The 20,940-nt window shown below is 35.4% G+C and overlaps 1 long non-coding RNA gene across 1 annotated transcript in view; it reads left to right on the top strand.

Moving 5' to 3' along the window:
- The window catches only part of LOC134483413 (uncharacterized), a 723,689-nt gene that overhangs the window by 650,792 nt on the left and 51,957 nt on the right, over positions 1 to 20,940 (top strand). Inside the window, exons 51-52 of the long non-coding RNA XR_010060293.1 lie at positions 4,479 to 4,635; positions 11,206 to 11,302. This is a non-coding gene — a long non-coding RNA (uncharacterized LOC134483413). The remainder of the gene's footprint in view (positions 1 to 4,478; positions 4,636 to 11,205; positions 11,303 to 20,940) is intronic.

Genomic DNA, 20,940 nt, shown 5'->3' with positions numbered 1-20,940 from the left:
TCTAAAATACATATACATGCACGTGTAGTGAGCTGACTCTCCAAATTTTTCCTGTTACCTTTATATGTGGTCATGTCACACACACACACACACACACACACACACACACACACACACAGACACACACACACAGAGAGACAGAGACAGAGAGACAGAGAAAGAGAGAATAAATCTCTGTGTATCTTACACTGAAGTCAGTGTGTAGTTGTCAGCAGTAGTCACAACATTTAAGAAAGCTGACTTTAGTTCTATACTGTCTATAATACTCATAACTCTACAAGCCTTTCTTCCACAATGAATCCTGAACCCTGGGAGAGAAACATGATATAGGCATTTTACTCAGTGACTGGAATTGCTCATTGTCTTACTCCATGCATCTTGAACAGCTATTGATCTTTTATGTTAGGCATGATGTTCTAGCAGAAGAATCTTCTCTCAAGAGGGTTGAAAAATACATTAAGCTATGGGTCTAAGGATAAGTCATTAGGACTTAGATTAATACTATGTTCTTTTATCAGAGTAATAACATTTGCTTTCCCTTCAGGCCTATGTTATGTTTGGCTACAGAATTTTGATTCAAATAGCAAGAAAATTTATACATTTCAATTTGAGGAACAAGCCTTAAATCCAACCAGAATGTAGGCTGGTTATTTTCGTGTCACTCATAACACTATTGCATCAGCAGGTAATTTTTCCAGCCCTGTTAATGTAACAAGTTGGTGGATTCACAGCTATATATACTGCAGTATAAATTGTTCCTGAAAAAGATACAAAACTAGATGGGCAGGGAAGGATTTCATCTGGAAGAAATGGAAGGAAATGTGAATATGATCAAGCCACACTAAGAAATTCACACACACACACACACACACACACACACACACACACACACACACAAATATAATGCAGAAATACATGCATGAAGTTTTGCTGATGGTATATTTTTATTATATCCATAATAATAAAATATAGATAAGTAGGTAGATATGTAGGTAAGTAGGTAGTTAGAATGATCATAGATAGATAGATAGATAGATAGATAGATAGATAGATAGATAGATAGATAGACAGACAGATCAATATCAACAATATTCAGTTAATTACTGAAGATCAATATCTCAAAGTTCCACTCCACATTTGTTCATTATCCTTTACCCTTTTCCCTGTCCCACATACAGTAACAGTTGGGTGCATGTGACTTTATAATGTTATGCCTTCAGGAATACAGTTATATGCATGTTCAGAATTATCATCTCACTAATTAGGATATGCACAAAGTCATAACATTTCTACCTAACCTATAGTAAATAATCAAAACTTCTGATTCCAGAAACATAATGTTAAAAGAAATCTTTTAAACTGCATCCATATGCATATATTCATAAAGCATTTGCTGTTTGTTAACACAGTAACCATAGGATGCCTCTTAATTTTATTTATCTCCATATTCCTTCCTCTACTGACGTCTTCACTAATTATCACTACTTCTTCCCTCCCTTTTCAAGACCCATACCATGCATATTGATCTATTCTAGTTCCCTTTCCTAAGGAGACCTATCTATTACTCCTAGTCCCAAACTCTAAACACAATTTCTCTGCTTCTGTACATTGTATATTGGTTCATTGACTTAACAGCTAATGTCCACATATAAGCAAATATATAATATACTTGTCTTGGTGGTCTAGAAACTTCATTCAGTATGATGTTTTCTAGTTCCATTCATTTACCTTTGAAGTTCAATTCTTTTAGGGACTGAATTTTTCAAATATGAAAATGTAGACGGAAGGTACCATGTTGTAACCTGTAATTCCACACTGAGAGAGATGAACTGGGACTACACGTCTGAGTACACTTTGGATTAAACTAGTGAGAAGGAACCCTAGGCTGCAGTTTGGGAGGATGCATCACAAATCAGCAAAAGAAGTGAGTTTAAATGACATAAATAAACAAATAACTACTTTATCTGAGACATAATTAGAGTAAAATATTTTTCAGTAACTTTATATTGCATGCTCGAAAAAAAGGATAGAACAAATCAGATGAAATGATATTCATTCTTTTCTAAACCATTGAGACATAGGGACGTTGCTCAGTCTAGGATGTATGCCCAGGATATGGCAGCTCCTGGGTTGGAACTTCACTGTTTCAGTGAAAGAAATAATTTGATTCACCAGTGAGTTGAAAGAGTATGTAAAATGAACTCCAATTAAAACAGAGTTCTATCCAGGAAGGCATCATAGTAGAAATAGAGGATTGACTTGCACAAGTTTTCCTCTGACAAATAGAAAGAAATTTATCCTCTGAAGACTTGTTTAATTAAACGTTAATACATGAAGATGAAATAATATCAATCTGTATCAGTTTTTGAATTAATAATTTTTGAAAATTGATTTTTCAGACAATATATTCCGCCTCATTATTTCATCCTTCCTGATTCTTTCCATCTGGAAAATGACCTATTTCCTCATGTTCTCACCCCACCCCTTAGAAAACATGAAAAGAAAAGCTAACCTGACTAAAATCCAGTCATATAGTGGTTGCTTACTCCCTTGAAGGTGCCACGATTGCAGCATTGTATCCTGTACGCAGCTGAGTGTGGTAGGTCAAATAGTATAGAGGTGGGTTGGTGTTTAAGTTTTCCCTCAATAACCCTGCCAAACACCTTTCAGTACCAGCAACACTATTGAAAAGGTAAATGTTTTAGTGAGGCACCTGTTTGTCTTCTCTATGTTCAAAAGAAATGTAGGTGTTGTCTTCAACAATAGAGCCATCACCAGCCGTATGCAGCAATCAGTAGCTTAGGCAATAGCTTGAAGTGATTGGAGTATTACAATGAGGACACATTGGCCAAAAAATATAGTAGATAGAGCCAATACATGGGGTCGGAGATTTCATTTGGTGGGAAGAGATGTCTAGTTCTATCATTCTCTACCATTTTTTAAATATCCTTTATTTTTTATTTATGTTATATATTAAGAACTGATCTGACTCCTACTTATAGCTGACCCTCTTAGTATTCCACTCTCTCCTTTTCATTCCCCCATCTCCATTTATTTGCTACATTCCAATGTATCCCCCAAATATGCCCCATAATTATTTATATTGTTTCTCTACCCTCATAAAATCCTTTCCTCCTGCCTAATTCTTGTATGCCATTGTCAGGGCTTAAAATATCAAAAACTAAGCAGATCCATTCTGTATTTGTCTTTAACGTTCTGGATAACTCACAATGAGGTTGTTGTTATTGTTGTTTTTGTTGTTGTTGTTGTTGTTGTTGATGATGATGATGATGATGATGATGATGGTGATGGTGATGTTGCTCAGACCCTTTCAAATATATCAGAAAATATAAGTGGATCACAGGTAATAAGATGTTAAGGTATTAACACGATTGTGGTTTGATTTTTCTCTGTTCACATCATTGATTGCTTCTTCTCTCTGGAGGTTAGAAAGTACATTTTAAAGGAGCCCCCTTTTCAAAATGAGATGTTAGAGTTTTATAGAGAATTTGGATTGTGAAAGACTTGAAAATGGAAATGCTATTGGGTTTTTAATTCCAAGGACAGACATGTTTGATATTCAACCTTTGGTAAAATATTTGCCTAACATAAACAGATTTGAATTTGACCTTCATCACAAATGCAGATATACTATACACACAAGGAACAACAGCAGCCCGGAGGTAGGGACAGAATAATATGATGCTGAAGGTCATACTAACCATTAATCAGAACAGCCTGAAATCATTTTAGAGAAAAAGTGATATATGCTTTATGTGCTTGTATGCTAGAAATATGTAACTATATTTTGATTTTACAGGGGTAACATTGAAAGTATTGACTTGAGGCTCAATGACACTTTAAGGTTTTAAACATGGTTCATTCTATGAAAAATAATGGGGTCTTTTAAATTTGTATAGTATATTTTTATTATAAATTGATTGTAAGTCTGTGGTGACAAGGAGTAGAATGCAGTGGTTTCAATGAGATGTCAATGATTAGTTTCTAATTTTTAAACAGTTGACTCCTAGTTGATGATTGTTTGTGGAAGGTTTTGAGAGAAGTCTCTCTGCTTCTTCTCTGCGGTTTGAGATATAAACTGCTAATTCAGCAACCTGCTGCTTATCACTAGAAATACAGGAAGAGAAGAAATAATTTTTTGCTACTATACTACAATTTGAATTTTATTAATATATTTTTCTTTTTGTTACAAATTCTAAAATGTAATTCTGGCTGTAAGTATACTCATAGTAGACTCTCTTCCTATGACTCTAAATTGTTAGATATAAGGGCATGTGCCAACATGACTGGACCTTTTCACAAAACAAAAAATTCTAAAAGTAATTAATGATCAAAGTCAAATTCACATTTACAAATCAAATTAAAGCATTCAAGATATATTGACTTACATATTAATCATCATTCAAGAAATAGAAGCAAAATATTTACTTCATATTTTTGCCCAACTTACTCTACAGAATGTGACACTGTCTCACAAATTCCAAAAATTAAACAGAATATGAATAAAAGTAGAAATAAAAGAAGGAGAAAATGAGGAGGAATCAGAGGTGAACAAGGAGGAAGAAGATAAAAGGAGGACTCCACTAATCAGAGAAATTGAAAAGCTCATAAAATGTGAGTTTCTTCTTCACTCCTTCATAAAAGGGGAAAAAAGAATATTCATAGCTGGGGATATGGAGGCAGAGTTTGGAGCAGCAAATGAAGGCCCCCCGTTGGAGGAAATAAAGGACTGAAAGATCTGAGGCTTGGAATGCCATAAGAACAACCATGGCAAAAAACAGAGCTCCCAGGGACTAAACCACTACTTAAAGACTACACATGGACTGACCCAGGGCTGCAACTGCATAGGTAGCAGAGAATAGCCTTGTTGGACCACCAGTGGAAGGGGAAGCCCTTGGTCCTGCCAATGCTGGACTCTCACTCTAGGGGAATGTTGGGGGGAAGGCAGGAGGGTCTTGATGGAGATGAGAACACCCTTAGAGAAGGAAGGAAGGAAGATGGGATAGCGGGCTTATGTCTAGGAAACCGGGAAAGTGAATAACATTTGAAATAGAATTAAAAAATCCAGTAAAAACAAACAAACGAACAAACACACAATAATATGATAAAACACGGGGATTTCTTTCAGTGTTTTCAGTGTCCTGATCACACATTGACACACAGTACATGTATAAAATGCAAAAACATTTAGGATTCCTTTTCTTGTTTAGAAAACCATACATTATTGTTGCCATTATCCCTTACATAAAAACCATTATTTTTAACCCAATAGCTGGCAGATTAAGACGGAACACTGTACATGTAAATCCAGTGTATTCTGCACAGCATCTTCCTGTCCAGAAAAAAAGCTATTGATGCAAACATTGCCTCTCTATATAGTAAATTACTATAATTGTGTACTTGTTACCAAGTATCCTCTGACAATTTTGATAAATACAATACTACGGCATTGTAATTTCACAGGATTTTTAATATTAGGAATCAATCTTTGAAAGGTATCTTTAAAATCAAGATTGCAGAATAATCTTTGCAGCAAGTCTTAAACCTCTCCAGCATTGACAGAAGATTCAGAGGGTCTGATCTGCAGTAGCCCAGCCTGTTTAAGAGTGGTCTTTCCTTCTCTCAATATGATATGTATTAATATATTGCCATCCTTATCTGCTCAGTCCTATATTGAAGTAAAGTTAGCCACACAGGGATAGCTTCTGAAAGTAATGCTATAGAATAGGAAGCTGAGTATTCCCGTATGCATTCAAAGTCACCTTGTTGTTTTTGCAAATGATTTCCTTCCTTGATTGTCAGACACAGGGCTGAGTGTCCAAATTTGAAGCACATTCTGTAATTCCTGATGCATTTCACTTTCCCAGGTACACTTTTTCTTGCAGAAAAGGATATTATTAAGTCAACATAATTTACCTTTATTGAAACATAAATAATTGTAGAATCATTAACATTCAGGAGCTACTCTACATTTTTGTTTGTACTCCATTTTCATATTCATTGGGCTTCAGAATCACCAAGGTTTAAAGTTGCATAGTGATGTTGAGTGATGATTCTTCTTATACAATGTAATACTGCTCTGCAAAATTATTTCTAAGAACTCATGTCAGGAATCTCAAATTACATGTAACTGCATATCTTGATACATATACAGCCTTTAGCACCTAATACCTCTACACATATGCATACACACACACACACACACACACACACACACACAGAGAGAGAGAGAGAGAGAGAGAGAGAGAGAGAGACAAAGTCAGAGACAGAGCAGAGACAGACAGAAAGACAGACAGAGAAAGGCACACCCACACAGACAGAAGTTCGGGCTTAAAAATAAAGAAACAGAGTCTCAGTGATAGAGACAGAGAGAATGTATACATGTACACATAATTAACATTAAAATATAGCTAACTGTGGTGACATGTGAGTTTACATGTAGCACTTACAAGTCAGAAGTCAATAAATCTCTGAGTTAAAAGACAGCCCTGTCATAAAGTGAATTTCCATTCCAGCTAAATTGAACAAGTAAGCACCTATTTAAAAGGCAATCAAACAAAAAAGTAAATATATCAAAGTAACAATTTTTAAAACAGAAGAAAAAATCATCATTGAATCACAAACCAATGCTTTCAGTAAATAACAAACATTATGTTAATGGCAAGTGCTTCATTTACTTGAGCACATCAGATCCTCTAAAGATCCACCTTACCAAGCAAAATCTGACTAATGCAGAATATTATTAAAGTAGCATCTTTTATTCTTTAGTGATTTCTCCTGATATTACAACTATCTAGTGGTTTCGTACATTCTCTAATTTTGTTACATTTTTCCTAAGCACTCTTTCTTTCCTTTGCATAGAGATCTAAATGTGAATATAATTCGATATCCTGTAGGCATCATTGCTCAAAAAGCACCTTGAATTTATCCCTGACCAATTTATACAGGGGTTTATGAAGACCCCCCACTTTCATACTAGCAATAAGACAACTTAAAGCTCATTGCAACCTGCCTTGTGTCATTAGCTTTCGAAAAGATTTTGAATCTCTGCAGCCTGGCAACCATACACGCATGCGTGATTGGAGGGTAATGCTAGCTCACTAGCACAGAACAGGGGCAGAGGACAATGTCATTACTTAAGTCATGCAGCAGGTCCTGTTCAGAGAAGAGGCACACAAAGATGCCTGTCAAAGCACCCTAGGACTGGTCAGCAAGGCAATGCAGCAAACAAGTTCAGCTCCCTCATATCCCCATAATTTATTTCATAGACGTGATTTTTTCACACTAAATATGGCAAATTGGTTGGAATAGTAGATTATTCTATACATCTCAAGCCCTTGACTCTGAATAGTCAGATCACAAACCTATCAGATCAGGACCTGGCTTCCTTTGTCCTGTCCTGTGTTGTGTTTGCCCCAGTGCCCCTCCCCTTGAGCTGTCAGTCTGCCCTGTCACTTCAGCTCAGTTCTCTTACAGGGTGAATATTAGCATTTCAAAGAGCTGACAGTATTGTGGATTATTGGTGTGTGGGAGTAATGGCAGTCAGAAAAATAAAAAGGAATTTAAGTTCATAAATGGATTTTGCATAAAAATTACATCCATAAATGAAGTTACAGTGGTATCTGGGTATCTGCCATAGACTGAAAGATTTGAAGGAATTAAAAACACTTGGAAGTTAACATACAGATTATCATCAGAGGGAAAGCACACAATAGATCACGTGGTTTGCACCTCCATTTTCTGAATAGTTAGTGATATCAGGTAAGAATGAGTTTTGATGTAATGTTAGTTACAATAAAGTATAAGTGTTTCAAAATGGCTGTAAGAAAGAGTAGTGGGCAGAGTGAATTTGGGTATGTGAACTTCAGGCGTGTGGAAACATATATATATATATATATATACACTTACAAACATACAATGCATAGAGTAATACAGAATGATAAACCATTTTCTTCTGTGATCACATAAGGTGATCCAATTTCAATGTTATGACAATGCTTTAGTGTCTTTTTAAAATTTGCCCAGATTCAACAATAAACTGGTGGATTGGAAATAACTTTCTTTGGATATGTAGTCTATACTTTGCTTTCATCCTCTGATATGCATGAATTTTATAAGATATGCAAAACAGAATGCAGATTTGGTTTTGGGCTTTTTTGGGTGGTTTGTTTGCTGGGGAGTTTGGCCATCTTCCATCAGATAAAGCCACAAGGCTGTTTTTGCTTTCGTTTCTGTTTGTATTATTTCTGGTCTTTTTTGGAATTGTATTTTGTTTTTCTTTATAAAATGGGGTATTTTAATTGAAAATTGATTTTTGTCCAGGTTTTCATTTCCATTCTTATTTATTTTTTTTATATCATGATTACATTTTTCCTCTTTTTAACCCTTCCCAGTTTCTAACCATCCCCCCTCCCTTCCAGATCACTTCCCTTTCTGTCTCTCATGAGGAAAAGAACACTCAAGGGATAACAACCAAACATAAATAAAATGATATATAATAAGATATAGTAAGAGCATATTGAAGGTGGACAAGGCAATCCAACAGAAGGAAAATGAGCAGACACAAGAATCAGAGACCCAACTGTTAACACACTCAAGTATGCAATAAAAACACTAAATTGAATGCTCTCAGATGTGTACAAAGGAAACAATGCAGACTAATAATAGGTTTGAGACACAGATTTCATCAAAGGCTTATCCTATTCTTTTATTCATTGTATTTTGTTTTTTATTTCAAAATGTTGTTTGTGTTTAAGATTTAAAAAATCTTAAATTCAAGACTATGTTGATCCAAGTCAAGAGCAGTCTGAGGGTTTGCTAAGGTTCTTGCTTCTAAACAGGTGTTAATTAATACAGATATAACAGAGTGGCAATATTCATTACAGTTTTGTTACTCCAGATATGTTATAGAATAATATGAAATCTGCCATGCAGATACCACCTGAACTTTGATCATTATTCAGGTTTATTTTACAGGGAATCTTTTTTGTCTTCATCTAGTTTTACAACACTATTTTTTTAATTTGTGTGATGAATATTATTGGTAATCAAATATATACATATGTAATATATATGTAATATTTTATATAACATGGTATATGACATATATTTTATAATATATGATATATAATGTTTTATAAATGATATTGTTTCTATAGCTTGTTACTCAAAGTATTTGTTATTTCAGGACATGAATTTTCATAATTATTTTATACTGCTACATTGCTAAATGTAATTATCAGAATTGTCAGGTTCCTGATGCCACATTTAGGAACTTTTATGCATAAAATCATATCATATTCAAAGGAGTCTCCTAATAATATGCTGAATAAGACAGGAATAATAAACTTCCTTCTCTTGTTCATGATTTTAATAAAAATGATTTGAGTTTATCACCATTTAGCAGGATGCTCCCTCTGATTTTGTTGTATGTTGTTTTATTTCTCTGAAATATGTTCTGTTTATCCTTACCAGTGACCCCATTTCTAAGGAAACAGGAAACTTGCTACTCTGGTTGCCATCTATGTCAGTAAGGATGTGTGCATATAGAGTTGGAATATTGAGAAGCCCTCCTTCTTCCTTTCTTGAATATTTGCTCAGTCTTTTGAGGAGCACACATGTAACCCTAACTTTAGGAGGCCATGTTTACAACAGCCGTGCCATTTATAGAGACATCCCATAGCATTTGTTCCAGTCCTCTAGCTTTTACCCATCTGGGGAGTTTTAGAATCCCCAACTATCTTGAGTACTGACTGTTGCTTATTCACAGACATTATGTAATTATGTATCATTGTGCCAACAAAACATTAGTAATGAAAGTGTTATCTATGGAAATAATCAGCAACACATACCAAAGGACATAGAAGAAATATTTAAAAAGGAATTTGACAAAATGAAGATTTAGAAAAACAATGTCAGTGTGTTCTCTACTAGGGTCTTTAAATTCCCTAGCTGAGTTTATTGATCATGTTTGTACTATCATTCAAAAATTCTGTCCTGTAGAACTGGCCTCACTTCTAATTAATAATGTGGTTGGTTAAGCACAAAATACCTTTGTACATTTGCAATGTTAATGCATTTTACCTGGCCATTCATTATTGTAGCATATAAGGATTATTAATGGATAAGAAAACCATTATTTTTTTTCTTAATGGAGCCTGAATATTGTTTTAGAGCATTATGAAAGATAACCACCAGGGAAACATTCCTGGATAGCACAAGGATGAATCCTCAGTGTCTAGCAAAGAATGTTTATTGTGTGTATACCTCATGACCTTATCATGAAATCTCCTGGAGCGCACTGAGGCTCTTTCCCATTTTCTCTTTTGTTCAATTATATCTGCTTTTTTATGTTGAGAGATACAGCGTTAGGATTCATAAAATTATTGTCAAAATAGAATTGAGTTCATATGATTTGCCTGTCTACTGCTTTGAATAAAATCTTCCATAAGTGCGATTTCTATAATCAATTAGACTCCACAATATTAAATTAATTTCTCCTTTAGGAACCTTTCTATATTGGAAATAGTTTCATGGTTAGAGATGGTAGATCATGTTTATTTATTTCCCTCAGTAGTGGGAGTCAATTCACTTTACTCTATGGAAACCATATCATGCTGTCATGTTCTATGTGAGATCATATGTGAATTAGTCATGTCTCTTACATCTGGAAGACATTGGTTCTTTGTTACATTCTTTCCATTACCAGGTGCTCTCTGTTTTCTCCCAAGAAAAAGATTCATGAGAGGTGAAGGGAGAGTATTAATAGAGAATTTGCATTTACAACTGAGTTATCAAATTTCTCTTAATCTCTATACAGTTTTCTGGTATGTGTCTCTGCCTTTGTTTCCACCAACAACACATTGCAGCTTCTGTGATCATGGCTGAGTAATATACTTATTAAAGGGAATGACGGAATATCTTTAGGGTTCTTTAAATTGGTACATTGCTTCTGCAGAAAAAATGGTGTTTGATATGCCCCTTGGTCCACAATCTACTTATTTCTCTTTTCTTGGACATATGAGGTATATCAGGAACGTGTCTCATGGACTGGGCAATAAATCCTTTCACGTAATTGTTACTCTCATCACATTTGTACAACTATTGCACTCGTGTACACTGTAGCCAGTCCACCATTGTAAATTGAAAGATTTCAGCTATGTTCACCTTTCCTTTTCTCCTCAGGAAATATGAATAAATTTTCCAATCCATGAACACTATCTAGAAGGGGTGTATACTCCCGTTAGTCACCAACTTAACTTCTTCATGTTCAATGAGATAGGTAAGTGTTATTTCATCAATATGGTTCTGTCATCAGTTTTTCTAAAGCAACCAATGATGTGGGTAGGAATGTAAGTTGTTTGGAAGTTTCTGTGTGATCTCAGTCATCAAAACTTAAATAGATGTAACCCATACATGACACTGGAATGGCTTTGCTAGTGAGATATGGCAGTTAGGTTGTACTCTCCCCATTATTTTATGATGTGTTTTAAGAATATACCATTAACATAGTATATATTAAGGAACCTCTACTGTAGTACTTTTCTATACCATTCTTCAGATAGTCCACAGATTCTGGTGTCCCTTATCCCACTTTCCTCCAAATCTGCATTTAATATTCTCATTCAACTACCACATTACACCACATGTCTCCAGATTTAATTATGTTTTAGTTATTCAGGAAAACCTTCTATAATTTCTAGTTCCTCACTCTATATCTTTCCACTGAGGATTTAAGGATTCTTACATGCATTTGTAAGGATTAAAACCTAGGAGTTGGGGATTTAGCTCAGTGGTAGAGCACTTGCTAGGCCAGGTCCTGGGTTCTGTCCTCAACTCTGAAAAAAAAAAGACAAAATAACAAAACCTAAGAAGTAGTTTTAAGTGATAACATCCTAAATTTTTCTTTGGGGTTCTGAGTACCTCACTCAGGATGATTTTTCTCACTCAGGATGACTTTTTCCTAGTTCTATACACTTAAGTAAGAGTTCCATGATTTTATTATTTCAAGAAGTGAGTTTCATTTCATGGACTTAATGTACCATATTTTCATTATTCTTTCAATTCTTTATGGACAGAGTGTTGAGTGATATCTGGGTTAAGAAGACAGAAGACCAAAATGTGGATGCATAAATCCTACATAGAAGGGAGAACAAAATAATCACAGGAGATAGAGGAAGGGAGGGACCTGGAAGGAAGAGAGGAGGGAGAGGGGAAAAGACAGGACAAGATCAGGTATTGGGATCGATAGAAGAGAAATACAGAAAGTCAGGAAACTGAATAGAAATAATTAGTAGTGGAGACTGCAGAACTGGTGGTATCTCCTAAAAATTCCCAGTCACCAAGGAAACAAGAGGCTCCTAGGACCAAACAGGGATGACTTTAGCAAAAGTACCCCCAAAAGGGGAGATAGAACCTGTAGATACCACCTGCAGTAGATAGGCACCACCCCTAGTAGAGGGATGGGGCCACCCACCCATCTCAAAAATTGTAATCCAGAAATGTTCCTGACAAAAGGAAAGACGGGCCCCAAAATTGGAATAGAACCTGAAGGCAAGGCCATTCAGAGACTGCCCTATCAAGGAATCTGTTCCTTCTGCAGACACCAAACCCCAACCCTTCTGCTGATTTCAAGAAGCACTTGCTGACAGGAGCCTGGTATGGCTGTTCCCTGAGTAGTTCTATCACCACCTAACCAAAATAGATGCCGATACAGCCAATCATCAGACTGAGCCTTTGAGACCCCAATGGGATAGCTAGGGGAAGGACTGAAGGACCTGAAGGCGATTGCAACCCCATTGAAAGAACAATATGATTTAAAAAGACCAGCCAGAGCTACCAGAGACTAAACCTCCAACAAAGAAGTATACCTGGAGAATCACGTGGCTATAGATTCTTGTGTAGCAGAGGATGGCCATATCTAACATCAACAGGAGGAAAGGGCCTTGGTTCTGTGGAGTCCTAAGACCCCGCCTAGGATGATGCTAGAAGGATGAGGCAGGAGTGGATGAATGGGTAGAGAGGCACTTTCATACAGGAAAAATAAATGGGGAGAGAAGGAATGAGATGGGGCGTTGTGGAGGGATAATAGATAAAAGGGATATCTTTTGAAGTGTAAATGAATAGAATGATGAATTAAAAAGTTAATGACAAGTTATTTGAAAAAAATCTTTCAATGTAAGAATGACCATGTCATTTTCCTCAGAATCCAAGGAGGTAGCAGTGCTATTGACAGCCCTAGATCCAGATTCTTCCCACAGTTATATCCATTAGTACTCTCAGATCACTGCCAAGAAATATACTTGTTTTCAGTAATGCAATAACACTGGGTCTGTACTATATGGAAATGTACTGTATGATATAAGAACATTCATCACAAATGGTGGGTCCTGTTTGCCTCTGAATGCATGTATGCCTCAAAACTACCATGAGGATAGTTTATTCTTAAAAGTTTTTTTTTCACATCCGCATATTGGACAAATCAGTTCCTTGTTAAAGCAACCACTGAAGCCTCCTTCTAGGATGATTACACTAAAAAGGCTTCAACCTCTAACACACTATTAAACTATTAAAAATGATCCATCCAACTTGTCTTTCCATGTTAAAGATTTTTTAGTCTGCAATTTTCTATTAATCTTTGATAGGTTATGTTTTTTTCTAGAATAAAATTAATCCTGTTCCTAAAATATTTACTTCCTTTCTTACAATCAAATATATATATGTATATATATTTGTATTCCATTGGTGTCTCCAAGGCTCAGTCTGATGATTGACTCTATCTGCATCTATTTTGGTTAGGTCCTGATAGAAACGCTCAGGTAAGAGACTTACCAGGCTCCTGTCAGCAAGTTCTTCATGAAATCATATATATATGATATGTATATATATATATTGATACACAGCCTTTGATACACTTTCTGTCACCTGTGTAAAAGAAAATATTTACAGCAGATGGATCCTGTAATTTTTTGGATACTACATTATTCCCTTAACTGAAATAAGCCTATGCATGCTTATTCTGCCCCAAAGAGATCCATGGGGAGACGCCCCGACTGTAAATGTCAACCACTACTCAGATGTGCTCTATGTATATATATATATATATATATATATATATATATATATATATATATGTAAGATATATATATATATATATATTTTACAACTTATACCACAATTCTGAATTTTTCGAGCCTATTAGTAACGATTTTCACTTTTTGTTTGTTACCTTCAGGCCTTGTAATATATTTCTTGTTAAATTTTACTAAATGTTTAGTCGTTTTCTGTCCTTGGATTTTTATAATGATTCCCTATTCATACTTACTACACAAATGTTATTTTTTGATAGCAAGGCATCAATTTCTCCCAAAAGAAATGGAACTAGATATCATATATATGTAAAGACATAGGTAAAATATAGTTTTCCCATTGCCTGGCAAATCACCACGTCCCAGTGTGGAACTTCTTTCTTTGACTTTATATATGAACTAAACTACGAAATTCTTGTTTCAGAACACTCCTATAATATTTTGGTTGCAAAATCAGAGCGGATAGTTAAGGAAATAAATATTGTCCACTAATAATAAATAATAAGTTTGTGATCAGAAGTCTTCCAACTTCTGTCCATCCCTGGGTTTCCAATGAATCATCCTTTTCAGTCACAAATTTTCACCAAGAATCTTGTATATATTTTTGTCAAGACCTATAGAACATTCAAAGCCAAAGTTTTGAGTGGTCTCAATAGCCATCTATAAAATAATAGATTTTACATTTTTAGAAAACACATGAGGATGAAATAAGTATTACAAATATACTCATAATATTTTCTGAATTTCACAAGCTTATAGACATTGTCTGAAATTTAATTTTTATTTAGCCACAGGAATGCTTTTAGAAGTAGTCCTCTTACTTTTTCAAACTTAGTTCTCTCACAGTTTTATTTATCTCAGAGAAATGATTCTCCATACTATAAACCTACTTCCAAAATCACCCATATATCACAAGTGGATGATTAAAGCATTGTTTATAAAATTCAAATATTGAGCACTTAATCCTAAGACTGCTCTCTCGCAAGAAAGTAACTCATAGATTAAACTGAAATTTATATAGCACCTAAGTTCATAATTTTCCTATTTTAGAGTTTTTAAAAAGAAACTGGAGCCCAAAAAATGATTAATTTCAATATTAATTGTTTTCTTTATTATTTTATGCATTTCAACAATTTGAGCTCTCTTTTTTCAAGTAATACCAACATATGGTTAAAGGAAATATCATAAAATTTACATAGTATATTGGTGCTAGCAATTTGGAATCATGATGCATTACTCACATTGCCTTTACTGGTATACTTCGTTCATGTAAGCTCACAAAAGCATTAATGTATATCATGATGGTACTTTCTTCGATAGGCATTATTTTAATTATTTAATAAAACATGAATCCATGGACAGAACCATCCAATAGGTTTATGGAATCTATCAACTATTTTGTATATGTTTATTTCAATTCCACATAGTTTTACACAGAAATACAGTATGTGCTAAAACAGAAAATTGCATTTATTAAGGTATATAATATAAACAAAAATCCCTCCCTTCCCATTTAAAGAATAAACTATGCCTATACATTTTATAGAAGGGTATGCCAGATTTTCTATTCTTTGAATATTTTCATGGGTACACTAAATTATTGGTATGATTATGACTTATGGATTGATTTAAATCAGCAAGACTTAGCATGGTAATAGCGGTAGATGTGCAAGTAGTATGAAGGTCCTGTTTAGTTGCAGGATCCTACTACAGAAAACTGTGCCAATTATGGGTTTAATTTTGGGACTCAAATTCAACTAAAATGTTGGTAATTCTCATGATAGGCAGTTCATCACTGTATCAGAAGTATTCATTGGCAGGAAGTATTTCCAGGCTTGATGAAGTGGTGATTATACTTCTTCTGCAGTAGCCTGCTTCATATATTCTGGTACTATGAAAGCTATCCACTAAGGAACACAGTAGAATCAAGCTTATTGGTCAATGCTTGATACATTCACTCTGTTCTTTGACCTACCCATGTGTTTACCTAAGCAATAGGGTCTTACTCTCAAATTCTGTGTGGTAACCGAGAAGGTTTGTAATGGGATGGACTGTATGCGAATTCTCTGGAAAGTAAATTCAAAGTAGACAACCCAATCTGGCACTGGACAATGTACTTGTCTGACTATAGTGTCCTGTGGAGAAACCATTGTCTTATTACTAGTTAACATTATTTGAAAAAAGTTCATATATATATTTGTGTAGAGAAGCCCCTCTTACAGAAGCTTGATTCCATATGCTTTTCTCAAAACGACTTTAGGGATATTTATCCTTCCTCACATTCACTCCTCACATCTCAGCTTCTACTAGCAGCACAATGTAGTTCAGTGGTTTGTATATGGTTGGCCCAGCTAGTTGGACTATTTGGAGATGTAGTTTTGTTGGAGTAGGTGTGTTCCTGTGTGTGTGGTCTTTAATAACCACATCTTAGCTATCTGGGTTCCAATTTTCTGCTTGCTGCTTTCATAATATAAGTGTAACTCTCAACTCTTACAGCCCCATGTCTGCCTTAAAACTGCTATGCTTCTACCTTGAAGGTAATAAACTGAACCTCTGAACCTATAAGTCGGCCGCAGTATAATGTGATCTATGTAAGAGTTGCATTGCTCATGGTTTCTGTTCACAGAAGTAAAAGCCTTATTTAGACACTTAGTCTGTCACTAGTTTCCCTTCATATTTATACGATTGGTTTTTATAAACTCCCCTCCAATGAAATACAGACCCATGATATTATGAGTTTCCTGATGTGTATATTTATTACAAGAACATATATATATATATATATATATATGTATATATATACATATATATATACATATATATATATGAAAATAATTTTTAACTTTTTAAAACTTAATTTTATATTTTAATTCTTCCCTTTACATTGTGCTCATTGTCCCCCTCCCAAATCACCACCCCTCCCACAAACTTTCCCCTATTCTTCCTCTCCCCTTCTGAGCAGGTGGGGACTGCCTAGGCATCCTGCCACCCTGGCAATTCAGACAAAGGTGATTGCTGTTTATGCCTGACAATTTGAGTTTGCTCCCTAGAATATGTACACATGCACATGTAGTGAACTGACTCTCCAAATTTTTCTGTGACCTTTACATGTGGTCATGGTACACACACACACACACACACACACACACACACACACACACACACAGAGAGAGAGAGAGAGAGAGAGAGAGAGAGAGAGAGAGAAAGAGAGAGAGAGAGAGAGAGAAAGAGAGAGAGAGAGAGAGAGGGAGAGAGAGAGGGAGAGAGAGAATAAATCTCTGAGTATCTTACGCTGAAGTCAGTGTGTACTATTCAGCAGTAGCCACAATATTGAAGAAAGCTGACTTCAGTCCTTTACTGTCTATAATAGTTATAACTCTACCAGCCTGTCTTCCACAATGAATCCTGAAGCTTGGAAAGGAGACAAGATATAGACTTTTTATTTAGTGACTGGAATTGAGCATTCTCTTGTTCCATGCATCTTGAACAGCTATTGATCTCTGTTAGGCATGATGTGACAGCAGACGAGTCTTCTCTCAAGAGGGTTGAAAAATACAGTAAGCTATGGGTCTAAGGATAAGTCATTAGGACTTAGATTAATACAGTGTTCATTTAGCAGAGTAATAACATTTGCCTTTCCCTTCTGGCCTATGTTCTGTTTGGCTACAGGTTTTTGATTCAAGTAACAGGACACTTTATACATTTCAATTTGGGGAACAAGCCTTAAATCCAACCAGAATGTTGTCTAGTTATTCTCATGCCACTCATACCACTATTGCATCAGTAGGCAATTTTCCCTGGCCTGTTGATGTTACAACTTGCTGAAATCACAGCTATATATACTGCAGTATAAATTGTGTGTGAAAAAGATACAAAACTAGATGAGCAGGCAAGGATTTCATCTGGAAGAAATGGAAGGAAATGTGAATATGATTTAACCACACTAAGGAATTCACACACACATACACACACACACGCACACACACACACACACACACACACAAACAAACAAACAAAATGCAGAAATACATGCATGATGTTTTGCTGATGCCATATTTTTATTATATCCATAATAATAAAATATAGATAAATAGGTATATAGGTAGGTAAGTAGGTAGATAGACAGACAGATCTATGTTGAATTGGAATCTATCAGCATTATTCAGTCAATTATTGAAGTTCAATATCTCAAAGTGCCACTCCACATTTGTTCCTTATCCTTTTTCATTTTCCTGTCCTATATACAGTAGCATTTGTGTGCATGTGACTTTTTATTATTCATGCCTTCGGGAATAGATTCATGTGCATGTTCAGACAGATCATCTTGCTAATAAGTATATGCACAAAGCCACGGCCTTGCTACTTAACCTATTGTAAGCAACTAATACCTCTGATTTCAGAGCATAGTGTTCAAAGAAATCATTTAAATTGCATTCATATGCATGTATTCATAAAGGGTTTACTGTTTGTTAACACAGTAACCATAAGAGGTCTCTTATTGTTACTTATCTCCATTTTCCTTGCTCTACTCAGGTCTTCAATAGTTATCATACTTGTTCACTCCATTTTCAAGCCACCACACGATGCATAACGATTTATTCTATCCCTCCTATGGAGACCTATCTATTATTCCTAGTCCCTCACTCTAAACACAATTTCTATGATTCTATAGATTGCACATTGGTAATCATTGACTTAACAGCTAATGTCCACACATAAACAAATAGATTAATTTTTTGTTTGGTTGGTCTGAGCTAATTTATTCTGTATGATGTGTCCTAGTTCCATTCATTTACCTGTGAATTTCATTATTTCATTTCTTTTGGGAAATGAAATTTTTGAATAAAAACAGTAGATAGAAGGTGCCATGCTATAACCTGTAATTCCACACTGAGAGAGATGAACTTGAAGTACCTGTCTGAGGACACTTTGGATTACACTACTTAGAAGGAACCCTAGGCTGCAGTTTGGGAGTATGTATCAAAAATCACCCCAAAAATTGAGGTTGAATGATGTAATAAATGAACAAATAACAACTTTATCTGAGACATAAGTAGAGTAAAATATTTTGCAGTAACTTAATATTACATGCTTGAACAAAAGGACAATACAAATCAACTCAAATGGTATTTATTGTTTTAAAACCATTGATACATAGACATGTTGTTCAATCTAGGATGAATGCCCAGTATGTGGCAGTTCCAGGGTTGAAACTTCACTGTTTCAGTGAAAAAATATTATAACTCACCAGTGACTGGACAGTGTATGTTAAATGAACTCCATTTAAAACCGAATTCCATCTAGGAAAGCATCAGAGCAGAAGTAGAGGTTTGACTTGGACAAGTTTTCTTTGGACCAAGAGAAATGTATCCTCTGAAGACTAACTTAATTAACTGTTAATACATGAAGATGAATGAATATGTAATCTGTCAGTGTTTGAAATACTAATTTTTGAAAAGTGCCTTTTTCAAACAACATATTCTAATCCTTCCTTATTTTGCCCTCCCTGATTTTTTTGTATTTTCACAACAACCTAATTCGTCATGTTCTCATTCCACCCCTTAGAAAATATAAAAAGAAAAAAATATCCTGACTGACACAGAAAAAAAAACCCAATGAATCAGAAAGGATAAAACACAAGAAGCACATAGACACACAGAGATACATGCTTACAGAGAAAAGCCCAAGAAAATATTAATTTGGGAGTAATAATGTATGAGAAATTACCAGCATGGTTAGAAATATAATATATTATGAATCCAAATTACCATTTATTTATGTAAGGTAGAATGAAGCACCTGACTCCGTGTGGATTCTACTCCCAGGAAACTGTACTGGAATAAAGCAGTTTTTGATATCAGAAAATTTGTCAACTGGAGAGATCTTCTTAGTGAGGTAGATCATATTCAGTTCCAGCTATTAGTGGTTGGATGCCAAATAATTTTTTTAATCTTTTTTCCCTTTTTTCTTTATTAACTTGAGTATTTCTTATTTACATTTCGATTGTTATTCCCTTTCCTGGTTTCCCCCCCAACAATCACACTCACTGGGGGTTCAGTCTTAGCAGGACCAAGGGCTTCCCCTTCCACTGGTGTTCTTACTAAGATATTCATTGCTACCTATGAGGTTGGAGCCCAGGTTCAGTCCATGTATAGTCTTTGGGTAGTGGCTTAGTCCCTGGGAGCTCTGGTTGGTTGGCATTGTTGTTCATATGGGGTCTCGAGCCCCTTCAAGCTCTTCCACTCCTTTCTCTGATTCCTTCAACTGTGGTCCCGTTCTCATTTCAGTGGTTTGCTGCTGGTATTCACCTATGTATTTCTGTGTCTCTCAGGAGAGATCTACATCCGGTTCCTGTCAGCCTGCACTTCTTTGCTTCATCCATCTTGTCTAATTGGGTGGCTGTATATGTATGGGCCAGATGTGGGGCAGGCTCTGAATTGTTGTTCCTCCTGCCTTTGTTTTAATCTTTGCCTCCCTATTCCCTGCCGAGGGTATTCTTTTTCCCCTTTTAAAGAAGGAGTGAACCATTCACATTTTGATCATCTGTCTTGAGTTTCATGTGTTCTGTGCATCTAGGGTAATTCGAGCATTTGGGCTAATAGCCACTTATCAATGAGTGCATACCATGTGTGTTTTTCTGTGATTGGGTTACCTCACACAGGATGATATTATTCAGTTCGTGCTCCACTATGTTCATAGCAGCCTTATTTATAATAGCCAGAAGCTGGAAAGAACCCAGATGCCTTTCAAATGAGGAATGGATACAGAAAATGTGGTACATCTACAAAATGGAATATTACTCAGCTATCACAATAATTTTGACCTGCCAACC

The sequence above is a fragment of the Rattus norvegicus genome, chromosome 1, assembly GCF_036323735.1.
Source record: "Rattus norvegicus strain BN/NHsdMcwi chromosome 1, GRCr8, whole genome shotgun sequence".
NCBI classification, from domain to species: domain Eukaryota; kingdom Metazoa; phylum Chordata; class Mammalia; order Rodentia; family Muridae; genus Rattus; species Rattus norvegicus.
The sequence above is the reverse complement of the archived record's forward strand: the minus strand, read 5'-3'. Positions and strand labels throughout refer to the sequence as shown.